Genomic DNA, 14,447 nt, shown 5'->3' with positions numbered 1-14,447 from the left:
ACACACAACCTTGGGTCTGTGGAGCTACCGTTCCATCCAGGGTACTGTGGACAATCATGGCCTGGGTCTCCACTTCTCATGGAGACCACCACCACTCCCAATCTCTCCCTGGTCATAGGAAAGCCATTCACATTTCTGTGGAACAAGAGAGCCAAGCCAGGGCTGCCTCCTCACTGCCCATTAAGAGACTCTCTGCCCATCATTTCGATGAGCTACCACCAGATAATACCTAGGTAGGGCCACACAGACACCTGGCTACCTTCATATACTGAAGCAAGGGAGAAAACCTCTCTGTCTTTCAAGTTTCCTAAAGTTTACTCATCTAAGGACTTTGTACAAATAAGAAAAAAGTACCCCTTCCTCAAGACACATCACACATCACTGCCATCTGTCAGAATATTTTCCATGTTTTTTAGAACAAGACACTTATTGCCACCTTCCAGATTTTGTGTAGTGAGTACACAAAGCCACAATGTATACAACATAATGGAGTCTCCTTAGACAAGGAGCGTTTTTGCAGTGCACAACCTGCATAACTTATAAGCCTAGTTTACAACTGTACACGGAGGCTCTGAAAGCAAACAGCAAAAAGCAGGATGCAAAATAAAACCCAGTACAAGAGGATAAGGATGCTGAACGTTCTGCCTGCTTACAGAATGCATGCATTCTGTATGGCTTTCACAGTGCCTGTTTCCAAATTTGAATTATGCACCAGGCTGTCTGAGATGCATGTATGCAGAATGCAGACCACAGGCCTCCAGTATGAATATGAAAAACAATGGAGCACGTCTTCTCTTAATCTTTAAAAGTATCCAAGTTCTTACCTTATGGGGAGAAAAGACACCAGAAGCCAATCATCCAACCTCAAATGCCAGCTTTCCACTTAAGCTGCCTTCATGGCCCAGTGATAAGGAAAACACTCCATACACTGTGCTCAGAGAATGGTTCCTACACTGAGTCAACAACAGCCCTAAAAGAACTGCATTTGGCTTCATTCACTGAGTGATCTTTGGCAGAGGGTTAAGGAGCCACGCTCCATGGCCTGGGATGATAAGAAGACCATTCAAATGCCTGGAGGGGGTGCATGATGAAGCCAAGGTACATTTAATCATACCAGCTTCTGCAGAGCTGGAAAAAGGAATCCAGGGAAATAGGCAAAGAGAGCAGACAATATATATTTGTGCTGTCAACAAACGGAGACCCATAGAGAAAATCTTTTGGTGGATGCCCCATGGTGACAATCCATCTCAATGCAACAGGGTTATCACATCAGTGCCTTTGCCTGCTCCGTCATCTCTCCTGTGAACCAGGGCATTGCTCACACTCAACATAGCTCATGAGGGCCATTTTAGAACTGGAGTGCCATGCATAGTCGCCACTTATACACTGCTTCCCGGACCACTCTATGCTTTTATTCTCAGGTGTGCTGACTTGTTGTTCTCCATTCTCATCTTGCTCTTCAGCCTCGACACTTTGCCTTTTTCTCCAGATACAACCTTGTTTCCTCTAGACATTGACCTTGATAAGCTCAAACTAATCCTCATGCCAAATATTATCTTTGGCATATTTTGGGGTGGTGAAACCCACTCCCCTTCAAGCCACAGACAACTATTAAATTGTTTCAGAGTTTTCTGGCAAGCTTGGATCCTTATATTACTTATATAGAATAAATTCCAAATAGAATTATACACTAAACCCAAAGTTTCCTTCCTCCCTCCCTTTCTTCCTTTCTCCCTTCCTTCCTTCCCTCCTTCCCTCCCCTCCCTCATCCTCTTTCTCCTCTCTTTTTCTCTTTCTTCTCTGTCTCTCTTCTTCTTCTCCTCCCCTTCCCCACCTCACCTCCTTCCTTTTCTCTTTCCTAAATGGCTCAGTCCTTTTCTCATCTAGACCCCCATTTGCCTCCTTATGAAGTTTTCTCAATTAACCAGTTTGAATAGTCCATTCATTTCTCAACTTCACTCTTATAACTTAGCTCTTTTAAAGTTTCATTGGTTGACCTTTTTTTTTTTTTTTTTCCAAATAAAACAGAGTCTGTAGAAATCATGACTAAGGGAATAGGCCTTGGAGTCAGATAGCCCAGGTTCAAATCCTGACTCTGCTGCGGTAGACACTGCAGACTGGCTCATCCAATTTCTATTTCCAACATCCTTATCCTTCATCTAACTTTGTTATGGAGGCTATAAATGCTAAAGGCTAAAGCAGCTAGAATTGCTCACAAGATACTTTTCTTGTAAATGAGCTATTACTTTTTGATATTATTTAAAAATATGGTGGGAGTTAGGTGGGGGAGAGTGTGACTCCTGCCATACGGCATGCTAGGTGCATTATGATTTCCCATTAGAACCATTACTTCTATTTCCACAGGCTCTCCAGTACAGAAATAGTAATTTTTTTTTTTTTTTACTAAAATGTTGCTGAAACCTTATTCCCCTTGCAGTAGAATGTAGTATAAGTTGAGGTCCACATACTTCTCCCAGCAAATCCTTGGGATCGAAGAGTCAAAAGTTCTTAGAAGATGATACTCTCAGCCATCTGCCTAGGGCTTTGTGTTGCCTGCTTCCAAGTTGGGGAGGGCAGTCAGGACTGACCATGACCCATGGTCCCAGAGCAGGCTGGCTGAGCTGGGGAGGTAGGCGGTTTTGGTCAACGGTTCCCTAACAATTCCACCAGGTTGTTGACAAGTGTCACTAAACATATTATCTGAGAACACTGATCCTTCAAGACAATGGAAGAGTTTACCTGAAAATTGTATATTGTGGAAAACATGTACTTAAATAAATGTCAGCAACTCTACTTGAAAATATCTTAAACATTTACTGTTCAGATTTATATTGTTAATATCTGACAGGTGATATTTAATACCATGTCTCTCAGGCATTATTTTTAAGGAACATTTTGGGAACTAGAATTACACAAATACCATTTGCAGATTTCTGACTCGATCAACTCCCCTTCCTAGACCATCTGTAACCGAGCAGGACCCTCTGAGGCCTTCCCAGAACAGACCCCACCCCCATATCCTCTGCTTTAGCTCCTCTCTGAAGTACCAGATAATAGTGTCTGATACACATTTCATGAGTTGTTTTACAGATGCTAAAACCCCCAACGAATGAAAGAAATTAACTACTTGATGACCATGAACGCATAGCCCCCAGACCTACCGGCACCTGAGGATTGATGATGTTGACCCCTGTGACACTACCCTGTTTCCTCACCATCAACCAATCAGAGAATTGTGCACGAGCTGATCACATACCCTGCAACCCCCCTCCCTCACCTGGCATTTAAAATGCTTTGCTGAAACCCATTGGGGACTTTGGGCTTTTTGAGCACTAGCTGCCTGGACCTTTTGCATACTGCCCTGCAGCAAACTCACTTTCCTTCACCACAGCCTGGTGTCAGTAGATAGGCTTTGCTGTGCGTGGGTGAGTGGACCCAAGTTTTGTTCAGGAACACATCTTGCATTTTACTGGAATCACCCCTGGGTAAGACTCTTAATGGAACAGGATGGAAGGGGGCAGGGCATAACCTTTAAAGCAATGACACAGCCATAGGACATGATAAAAACTGGTCAGAACCAGCTAGGTCCAAGATGGTGGAAGATTCGACTTCCAGTGGACATTGAGCCTTATTATAGGCTCATTGTGATACATCAGCATGCTAAATTACACACCCACCAGCACCATGACAGTTCTGAGGCTGACTGTAAAAGGCGAAAAAGTGGGCCATAGCCCAATTCCTGGAAATCCCTGCTCCTTCCCCCAATAATTGGAATAATCCTCCTTCTCATTAGCCTATGAAATTACCCAGCCCATAAAAACTAGCCACCCATATTTCGGGGCCTCTTGCCTTCTGAGATGGCCCACACTCTGTCTATAAAATGTGTATCTCTCTAAATAAATCCACTTCTTACCTACCACTTTGTCTTTCACTGAGTTCTTTCTGCAATGAGACATCAAGAACCTGAGCTTCACTAAGTCCTGAGACCAGGTGTGTGATCTCAGTTAAAAGACTGTGGGTTCAAGTTTCAATCTAAGTTTTGGCCGGGTTCTAGTCCTGGTACATAGGTTCAAGTCCCAATCTGAGGTGCACGGTTTCATTAACAGTGGAAGTTTCAGGCAATAGAGCAAGAGAATGAGGAAGAAGTGCTGATTCCTGGGTTAGATTTTCTAAATTCCTACTGTTCTACAGCTGTTGGACCATTTGTGGGTGAAGCCAACCCTTCTAGAAGTCAGGGTGGACACCTCCTTGGGCTGAATGTTCATTTTTCTAAAGACATCCACAGAAAAGCCTTAATCTCAGTCAACAACAGGAAATTCACATTCTTCATATCATTAACAAGAAATAAAGATAATAAGAAACCTGGGTCTCAAACATATTCTGTAAATCAACAAGCCGGCAGCAAAATCGCTCCGTTGGCAGTGTTGAAAGTGGGAGCTCAAGCAGAGAGCAGCAGGGTAAGGGAAAACAAAAGGGGTTAAAAATCCACATTTCCCATCATCCTGGAAAGTTCCAAAGGGAAATGATTTTGTAAAAAAACAAAATATGTAGAAAGGAGGAAACTAAATTATCCTTGTCGCACGCAGGTGGTGTTGTCCCACTGACAGTCCAGTGTTCTAACTTGGGAGTGTCTCCTCTCTCACAAGAGGTAGCAGCCCCCCTCTTACTGGAAGTCACTGTGGACAACTTGCCCCCAGAAAAGCCTGCCTTCTTTGTACCCGATCCCAACAAATCTGCAGGCACTGTTGGCTCTCTTTTTGCTGTTTGCTCTCAGGCAAAACTGCCATTGATTTACAAATGCCACTTGCCATACAAAGAACAACGAAGAGGAGAATTATGCCCCAGAATATGTGAGACCTGAAAACATCCCTCTTCATGTTAATGGATGAGAATATAAATGATAAAGGATGTCAATGTGTGAGGCTACCTACTCCACCCCAGGGAGGTAATGACCCTGCAGGTAGAATTCTATGTGACTGGAGGGGGACTGGGAGAATGATTCTCTCGACAGAAGTTTCAGGGGACCTTCAACCAGAGGCATGGGCTTCCAGAACTGAAAACAAAAGAACTCAGGAGACTCCAAGTGGGTATCTAACCCTGAAAAGTCCAAGGCCAGTACTGAAGATGGGGCCATGAAGCCAGGATCCAAAATTCATGAGCAGAAAGAAATAGAGTCTGGTGTTTTTCATAAATTATCAAACATAATTCTCACAACAGCCCTGCAAGTTTGTTGTTACTGGTCTCGGGAGATAAGTGACTTGCTAAATTAACACAGCCATGAGCAGTAGAACCAGCATTTGAGAGGGGTCTCAACCTTTTCCCTATTAAAAAATAAGACTTACTAAAAGTTTTAAGAGTTTATTTAAGCAAAAATTGATTCAAATTGGACAGTGCCAAACCAGAAGTGGTTAAAAGAGTTCCTCCAACAAGAGCCAGGGGAAATATTTATACAGAGAAAGTACAAGACAAAGAAAGGAAATTATTTGATTGGCTAAAGCTTAAATCCTAGTTGGCTGTTTGTGATTGGTTGTCTTTAGCATTTAGCATTTTGATTTCATAACCTTGAGGCATTTACAAGCTCAGATTTTGGTTTGCCGTTGAAGGGGAGCAAAACTTGCCACCCCAAAATGTCTCTGGCATGCATGTGTGTTATTTCAAGCTGAAAACAGTCAAGGCCCAAAAGACTGAGAAAGAAATTTTGACCTCCCCTCTAACTGCCGAAAAGGATTTTGACAGACAGCCTGTTCCCCGAATACATCCATCACCAGAGAGATCTGCAAGGAATATGGGCGAGGTTAGGGGGGAGGAACAGGGTCTAGAGATCAGAGTCCACTGTGTGTCCCATTGTCTCTGCCCAGTCTAGCAGAACTTTATCTACCAAACATTTGCTATTCCATCTCCTTGTGAATTGCCTTCCTCCTCTTTGAAGTCCCAACCCCCTACCCCCAGCATCCTCTTTTGTCTTTAGCTGAAGATGGTATTTAAGATGAGAGCTTCAGCCATTTTGGCGAGTTACTCATTGTAACATCTATACGTGTTACTAACCTTTGTTTGATCTTCTCCTGTTAATCTGTCTCATGTTAGTTTAAATCTTGGACCAGCCAGAAGACCTAGAGGGGCAGAGGAAAACATCTTCCTCACTGACAGCACTACAGCAGTACAGCCACATCTGCCTAATGGCCTCCTTGTTTAATTAACTTAAACCCCCTCCAAGGCAACCGTTGCCTAGAACAGTCACTTCCAACTGACTTCTATTTAGTTTTTAAAGTCACATGGGTAATACATGAGTATGGTCTCTTCCCTGAGTAACAAGAACTCTCAACTATAACAAATAAGCTCCAACTCCTACTTGGCCATTACCCCCAATCCTGTCTTCTGAAGACAACCATTGCTACCCTTTGGCATCTCTGCTTCCAGAGCTTCTCCTTGCATTTACATCCACATATGTGGACCCATGAAACATATAGTATGGTTTCATGGGAATAACTCTCACCTAAATGGTGTCATAGATTGCTCTGCAGCTCACTTTTTTTACACAACAGTACATCTTTGAGATCTTTCTCTGTTAGAAGACCCAGAACTACCTCATTCGCGTTAGCCACAGAAGTGCACTTAATAGCATGGCTGTGCCATAACTTACGAAGATATTCCTCTCTGGTTGGGCATTATAGTTGTGACTGGCTTTTTTTTTTTTTTTCCAGTATGCGGGGCTCTCACTGTTGTGGCCTCTCCCGTTGCGGAGCACAGGCTCCAGATGCGCAGGCTCAGTGGCCATGGCTCACGGGCCCAGCTGCTCTGCGGCATGTGGGATTTTCCCAGACCAGGGCACGAACCCGTGTCCCCTGCATCGGCAGGCGGACTATCAACCACTGCGCCACCAGGGAAGCCCGTGACTGGCTTTTTTTATGTATCAACCTTGCCATGACATGCGGTGGTGATCCAGGCACATTTTAGAACCTGAGATAGGCCAGACTTCTGAGAATTAGCTCAGAAAGCATCCCAGGAGAGAGGAATGCAAAGCCTGTAACTGAAGCTAAGCCTCTGGAATTTCTGTCTGAAGATCTTCATCCTGCTTTCCCTAGTGGCTACAGATCAAATTTGTTGGAAACTGAGAAGTTACTGTTAAAGCAAGACACAGCCCATCTTCCAGTTTAGGAGGAGACTACAAAGAGAAACACATTCAAAAGTGGAATCAGGGCTTCCCTGGTGGCGCAGTGGTTGAGAGTCTGCCTGCCGATGCAGGGGACACCGGTTCGTGCCCCGGTCCGGGAAGATCCCACATGCCGTGGAGCGGCTGGGCCCGTGAGCCATGGCCGCTGAGCCTGCACGTCCGGAGCCTGTGCTCCGCAACGGGAGAGGCCACAGCAGGGAGAGGCCCGCGTACTGCAAAAAAAAAAGGGGGGGGGAATCAAATCCCTCCCTGGAACCAAAGCATTAGTCTTTAAAGATTGAGTAATCCATGCATCCAAAACCCAAACCAACTTGAAAGGTTAATATTGATCAAGTACGGAAATTTCAGCTCTACAAACCAAACAAAGAGGTTTTGAAAAATGCTACTCATTTTAAGTATTTATAATGTTTTTCTTCATTTTAAGCAAACGAGAAAACAAATTAGTTCCCTATCCAATCCATGAAGGTGGAGGGTTACATTGGCTAAGAAAATCCACTGATGTGGACAAATGGAATCTACTACACCAGAAGGAGAGGAAATTCATTTTATTCATCATCCTTACCATTCCAGTTAATCTTGGATTGCATGAAGCTCCAAAAGATTAAGTTGTATTCTTCTTCTTTTCCCACCAGCTATGCCTGGGGATCTCCTACAATTTCTTCTTGACTCTGCCCAGCATCCTCTACTGCAAGACTGCCCCTTCCCTCCCAAACTAATTTCAATACCAGTATAGCAGTGTGGACATATCTAAATATCATAGCACTTCTTGTTTGGTGTTCAAATAAATTACGTGTAAGCTTTTTCAGAGGAGATAGTATGGTGTGTGTATTGTGTTCCCCCAATATATAACACAGTTTCTAGCACATAGAAAGTTATCAATAAACATTTATTGACCTGAAGATCTCTAAGGAAAGAGAGTACTCTTCTCATTCAGTAATCGCTAAAGGTTTACAGAAGTCGGACATGAGAGGAAAGCAGTAAGTCACTAACTCATTTCATCAATTCACCTCTAACTCTTTTTTTTTTAAATTATTTATTTATTTATTTTTGGCTGTATTGGGTCTTCGTTTCTGTGCGAGGGCTTTCTCTAGTTGCGGCAAGCGGGGGTCACTCTTCATCGCGGTGCGCGGGCCTCTCACTATCGTGGCCTCTCTTGTTGTGGAGCACAGGCTCCAGACGCACAGGCTCAGTAGTTGTGGCTCACGGGCCTAGCTGCTCCGCGGCATGTGGGATCTTCCCAGACCAGGGCTCGAACCCGTGTCCCCTGCATCGGGAGGCAGATTCTCAACCACTGCACCACCAGGGAAGCCCCACACCTCTAACTCTTGAAGGAATTAACTCTAAGAAGTAAAGGTTTTTCTTTCCCTCATTAAATTCAAGTATACTTCCTAAAATCTTCAGAATCTGGGATTTTATATTAAGGATTCTTGGTTAAATGAATAGATTTTAGAATCAAAGAACTCAACAAAACGTTCTACAGTTAATTGCAGCAGTTAAGATCTAATAAAGAATTTTTCACCTTTTCTAAAAAGTGTCTTTCCATTTGATAGATAAAAGCTCTCAGGTTCCACTCTTGGAGATTCTGTTGTGTCTCCTGCATCAGGTTGAGGAAATGCCTCATGCCTGGGTGAGAATCTCTTGGCTGTCTCAGGAGCTGAGCTGAGGTTCAGGAGACTAGAAACCACTTCCAGTATTTCCCTTATGAAAGCACATGACCTTGGGCATATTTGTCAACTCTTATGCCTCAGTTGCCCCATATGCAAATTGGGAATAATAAATATGTCCTGCCTACCTAATCAGACTGTCAGATTCTATCACTCCTTACACCATGGCCAAGCATCACCTCAGCTGTTGGAGGCTTCCTCAGCACTGCTGCTATACACATTCCCATTAAGAAAAATATTAGATGCAGCTGCAGTGGACTGCATATTCTAAAAATGACCGCGGCAATATCTCTAGTTTCATATATTCTTCCAGTATGTTGTCACTCCCCCCATTTCCCTCCCCTTGACCTTGAACAAGTCTTTGTGACAGTTTCCACAAACAGAATGCATGAAAGCAGTGCTGCATAAGATTCCAAGTTAGGTTATAAAGGACATATCTATCCATCCTTTCATCCTTCTATCCACTCATCAATATGTTTTATTTTTTGGATGCATTTCAAAGTAAGTTGCAGACATCAATACATATCATCCCTAAACACTTCAGCATGCATGTTGCTAAGTAGAGCCCAATATTTGTTTGCAGTTCTTTTTTGGCAAAATGTACAGAAAGTGAAATACACAAATCTTACATGCCCAATTGAAGAATTTTATTTCTTCGTTTCAGTCATTGATATTTGAAGTCGTTTGTTACCATAGCATAACACAGCCTATCCTGGCTGATTAATTCCATTGAATGTTGTGTTGCCCTGTGATATCACACACACACCCCCAGACGCCCTAAATCTTCCATTCAGTCTGCCACACACGCAGCCTAGAGTTGGTGGACTGGAGAGAGGAGATGGTCAAGGAAGTCCCCAGTATAGTGATGTGGTAGCAAAATGGGACACTGTATGGAGTCGTTGAAATGCAAGTAGAGATTAAGAAGTCTAAACTAGAAGACTGTGGTGTCAGAGGCAACTTGAAGACATGCAAGTATTCCTTCTCCCCCTCCCCACCACCCCCAAGACCACTAGAAAATATTGGAAGGAGACCCTGAGTGTCCCCTTATACCCTGGCTGGGGATTTGAGCCAACTTGACTTTGTTGGCCCAGGTGATTACTCCCTCCTCCTTGAACACCTTCTTGGTTTGGCCTCCAGGATCACCCTCTATCCTGGTTTTCCTCTTAGCTTCCTGGTTACTCCTTCTCAGACTCCAGTTTCTCCTCACCTCTAAATGTTAGAGCACCCCAGAGATCAATGTCTGCATCTCTTCTCTTTCGCTTCCATACTTAGCCCCTTACAGATCACATCTAGCTCCATGGCTTTAAATACAAGCAATATGATAAAAATTCTAAAATTTACATTTCCAGCATGGATTTCTCCCCTGAACTCCAGACATCATGATCTGACAGCCAATTTAACATCACTACCATTAAGTCTAATAGGCACCTCAAACTTAACATGTCTAGAATGGAACCTCTGATCATCCCCCCAACTTTCATTCCTCTTGCTGTCTACCCCAACTAGGTCACATTCATGGCAACTTTGCTCTTCCCATCGCTCAAGCCCAAAATCTATCTTGTTCTCTCTCTCTCTCTCTCTCTTTCCCCCTCTCTTTCTCTATCTCTATCTCTCTACTTATTACGTCAAGATTCATTATTATCTTTACCTTTACTATGTATCCAGATTCTGATGACTTCTAGAGAATTTTACCACTACTCTCTTAGCCTAAGCTACCTCCATCTTTCCCCTGGATTATGTCAATAGAGTCCCAGTAGGTTTCCCTGATTCTATCTTTGACCTCAACAGTCTATTCTCAACATAGCCTGAGTGATTCAGTTACACATAAGTCAGAACACAGCATGCTTCTGCTTACACCTCTCCAATGGTTTCCCATTCACTGAGCTAAAAGTCCCTAACGAGCTACAAAACCCTACCTGATTTGGTCTCCCCTTACCTCCTAACCTCACCTCCTTCTACACTCCCTCTCATTCACTGCTCTCCAAACACATGGGCCTCTTGTCTATTCAAGCACCCTCCTGCCTGCCCTAAATCAAAGGAATGTTCTGCTAACCTAATTAGAAGATGTAGTCAGTTGCAGCCTTGCTCAGAGGTCAGTTATGTCCACAAGGATGAGACTAATTTTCTCTTTCTAGTCTGCAGACTTCAATACAGAGGCAACAATCTCCTTTTATGGTCACAAGGGGAGTTGTCACAGCTCTAAGCCTTGCATAGTCCCATGAGAGTGTCCGAAAGAGAAAGCAAGGGAAGTATTAGCAAAAGGGCTCTAACCTCAAGTGCCTCATCTTGTCAGGGAGGTAAAACTCTTCCAAAGGGCACCAGCAAAGTTCCTCTCATATATCATAGTCCACAGCATACCCACTAGCAAAGAGGAACGTGATTACTAAGAACTAAAATACTGCCTGCCATATCAGTAAAGGATGTTGCAGCCATCAAGCCATTACATTTCAGCTGCTGGGACGTTGACCTCTGAGGGAACTCAGGATGGAGACAAACGGGCTGCCCACTTCCAAGCCCATCTAGCAGTCAGCCCCTGCAGCCACCTCCATGGTGCACCCCAAAGAGACTCAGGATGAGAAAACACAGGATACTGGCCCCAGATAGCTGAGGTGCATATCAAAGGAATGACTTCAGTGAGCCCAGACTCTTGCATCTTCCCATACATAGAGAAGAACTAAATTCCCTAACTTGAGATATCTGGTTTTCTTTAATTAACAGTAATCTTTTGATGTTCCAAATACTTGGTCTTTGTTGCAAAAACTCCTATATATTCTGATTCCCCCTCCCCCCTTGACTCTTTGGAACAGTTTTCTCAGCGTTATCTGAGATGCTGTGTCCTGAGCTGGAAGTCCTCAGAAAGTTCGCCGAATAAAACATAACTCTCCACTTTTAGGTTATGCATTTTTTTTCAGTCAACATTACCATGATAGTCACCATCTGTCTCACTGGGGCTGGGCATATTATGGCAACATCAAAGTAGACATTATAGGAGCAAGGAGGAATGGGGCAGCCAGCATCTCCTAGACACCACTGACAGGCCACTAGATTCAGAAAGAGGAACCCTGGACCCAATACTTGCTCTGCCATTAAACTTAACAACATTTATAAGTAATGCCCCCCTTGTAGATCACTGCTTCCTCATCTGCAAAATGAGGAGGCTGGGCTAGACATTGCCTTCCACTTTGAATTTTCTCTTATTCTGTGAACTTCCACGTGTCATAAAGATCTGAGTCTTCCTATGTGCCATTCCTCATATATATATACATTTCCTAAAATGATAGAAATGCCAGGATGTCTTTGATCATCTATTTTAAAAAGAGAAGGGAAATTTTAATAAGAACATTTTGTACTGCTCGTTCCTGGCTGGCCTTTAAGAATAAAGGATCTTTTTCTACCATTACTGACATTTTAAGAACAGCCTTTCAGATTCAGTAATTAGGTCCCAAAATCATTCAGCATAAAACTATGGCTTCCCAACAATTATTCTAGTGAGGAAGTTAGAATGACCTCTCATATCTGTGTTGCTAATGGTAATTCCTAGCCATTATCTTATTACTCAATTTAAATACAAGAAAATGGAAACAATTCTCTCCTTGACACCAGGACCTCTGTCATTAACAGAATATAGGATTGAAGTCTTTATATGACCATATGACTAGGCTTGGCACCCTGCTCTCCGAGGGTAACTGGTGCTGAGAAGCCATACAACAAACAGTGAGCTCCAAAACCTCCAGTAGAAGGCATAGGGAGATCGATCTATCTATGGAAGATGAGAATGAAAAAAATAGACAGAGAGAACTAAATCATATGTTTTTACGTATTGAAAGAATAAAGGGACAAGTAAATCAATTGCTTTGCCAGAAAGCTCCATTTAGATGTATCTTAGAATCTGCACAAATCAGCCATCTTACTTCCTCACTCCCTCTGCCTTTGGCAATGATTCACCTTGACTATTATCATTTGTCAGCCCTACTTCTTTGATTCTCATGTTCCTGCAACAGTAATTGCAAAAATGCTTAGAGATAGTAAAACACAATTCAGCCCTTGGCCCTTGCACACAGAGATTCTTTCAGCTGACCTCTTACCAGAGTGGAATGGACATTGATTCAGGTAAGCCCTCTCTCAGCACCTGTTTTCACAGGGTGTGTCAACTTTTTACCCCCAGCCACTGTCTGTTAGGGCCTTTGGGTCCGTACTTAATTGGTGACACAAAATGCACACACCTTAAGCAAATGTAACATTAAACATGCTGCTGCCTTCTGGTATTTATCAAAAGCTCAGTTTAGAGAAAAAATTATGATGGAGAATGTGTAAAATCTATCCCTTTTATCCTTCCATCCAGATATTCTAAGGTCCACTCTTGAATTAAGCTAGACCAGCAGGAATTTGTGAACTAAGACTGTCTTTCACCTTTTTCCCTTTCATATTCTCAAAGGCTTTCACTGAGTTGGGCTTTGGTGTGACGCCATCAGTCTACATTGAGAAACACAAGAGGCACACCAGTGGAACCTCAGGTCTCTACATGGAGGAGGTTGAGGACACTGTTGCATTTTACGGTGTGCTCATTAGAGAGAATCCCAGAAGGAATGTTATTCTTGCCATAATATCAAAATGAATTGTGCCTCTCCTTAGGGATGGGTTTGTTTTTATTCTCATGTACTCTGAATAGTACAACCAAACAAATGTTCCGTTTCATTTCGTTTCTAGATACTTACAGAACAATTTGGGGCCCATCTGTTTCAAGAGTAACAGATTAGTCTGCATTTTGTTTTGCCTTCATTCCTGGCCCCTTTTCATATCTCCACCAGTACATTTCTTTCTTGTTTCTCACCTAATCCTATTTATGGTGTTTTAAAAAATTAAATGTACCCTTATAAATGCTTTAAATCATTTATGGACAATGGAGGGGAGGATTTTTATTCATTTGTTCAGGCAAATTAACATGAAAGTAAATCTTACCAAATTTTAAGAGGCATTTTAAACGTGGTCCTCTTTCCCAAAACCTCTGGGAGACATGATAACACACACAAGACATTCTGACGATTTCCTGGTAAGTGGCAACTAGCAAGTGCTTCAATCCACAATGGTTCAAAGGTCTATGAGAAGGCTGTGTCTAACAGCTGACTGTGCAGAGGGATAACTAATGGCAGGAAGGAATGTGGTTACTGATTACTGGCCCAGAACTGGAAGGATGAGCACCAAAAGCAAATATTGTGTGTTTAATACTTTTTGCCAAAGCCCAGCCTTAGCATGGTAAAGAGCAATGTATGAAAGACTCCAAAAGTTTGACTGAAGGAATATTGGTGGCACAGAATGCCACATCAGGCCAAAACAGACAGCATGTGATACCCATAACAATTCCACACAACCTTGAACCACCACCTTGGTTGACTAGATCATGCAATTGTCACATGTGTAGATTAGGAGGCTTCACTTTTACTCAGAATGAAGAAAGTTTAAGGTTGAAAATGAAAAATAAGAAGAGTTGATCATATCAGCTGCTGTGAAGAAAAATATAACTTGCAAATTTTTTAAAGGCTAAATATTTAAATTCTCTGGGCTGAATATTGGGAGATGGCGGCGGGGGGAATCTACAACAGATGTAATTCAAT

At 42.8% G+C, this 14,447-nt stretch overlaps 1 long non-coding RNA gene across 4 annotated transcripts in view; it reads right to left on the bottom strand.

Annotated features, from left to right (window-relative positions):
- LOC309809669 overlaps nt 1-14,447 on the bottom strand; it is a 94,069-nt gene that overhangs the window by 47,817 nt on the left and 31,805 nt on the right. For 3 of the 4 annotated variants that reach the window (XR_014294888.1, XR_014294889.1, XR_014294891.1), the window contains exon 3: nt 6,046-6,110. The exons of the other annotated variant lie outside the window; for it this stretch is intronic. This is a non-coding gene — a long non-coding RNA (uncharacterized lncRNA). The remainder of the gene's footprint in view (nt 1-6,045; nt 6,111-14,447) is intronic. 4 annotated transcript variants of the gene reach the window in all.

This window comes from Mesoplodon mirus, assembly GCF_964341445.2.
Source record: "Mesoplodon mirus genome assembly, chromosome: 8".
Classification (NCBI taxonomy): domain Eukaryota; kingdom Metazoa; phylum Chordata; class Mammalia; order Artiodactyla; family Ziphiidae; genus Mesoplodon; species Mesoplodon mirus.
Note: the sequence above shows the minus strand (reverse complement) of the source record. Positions and strands in the feature narration are given on the sequence as shown.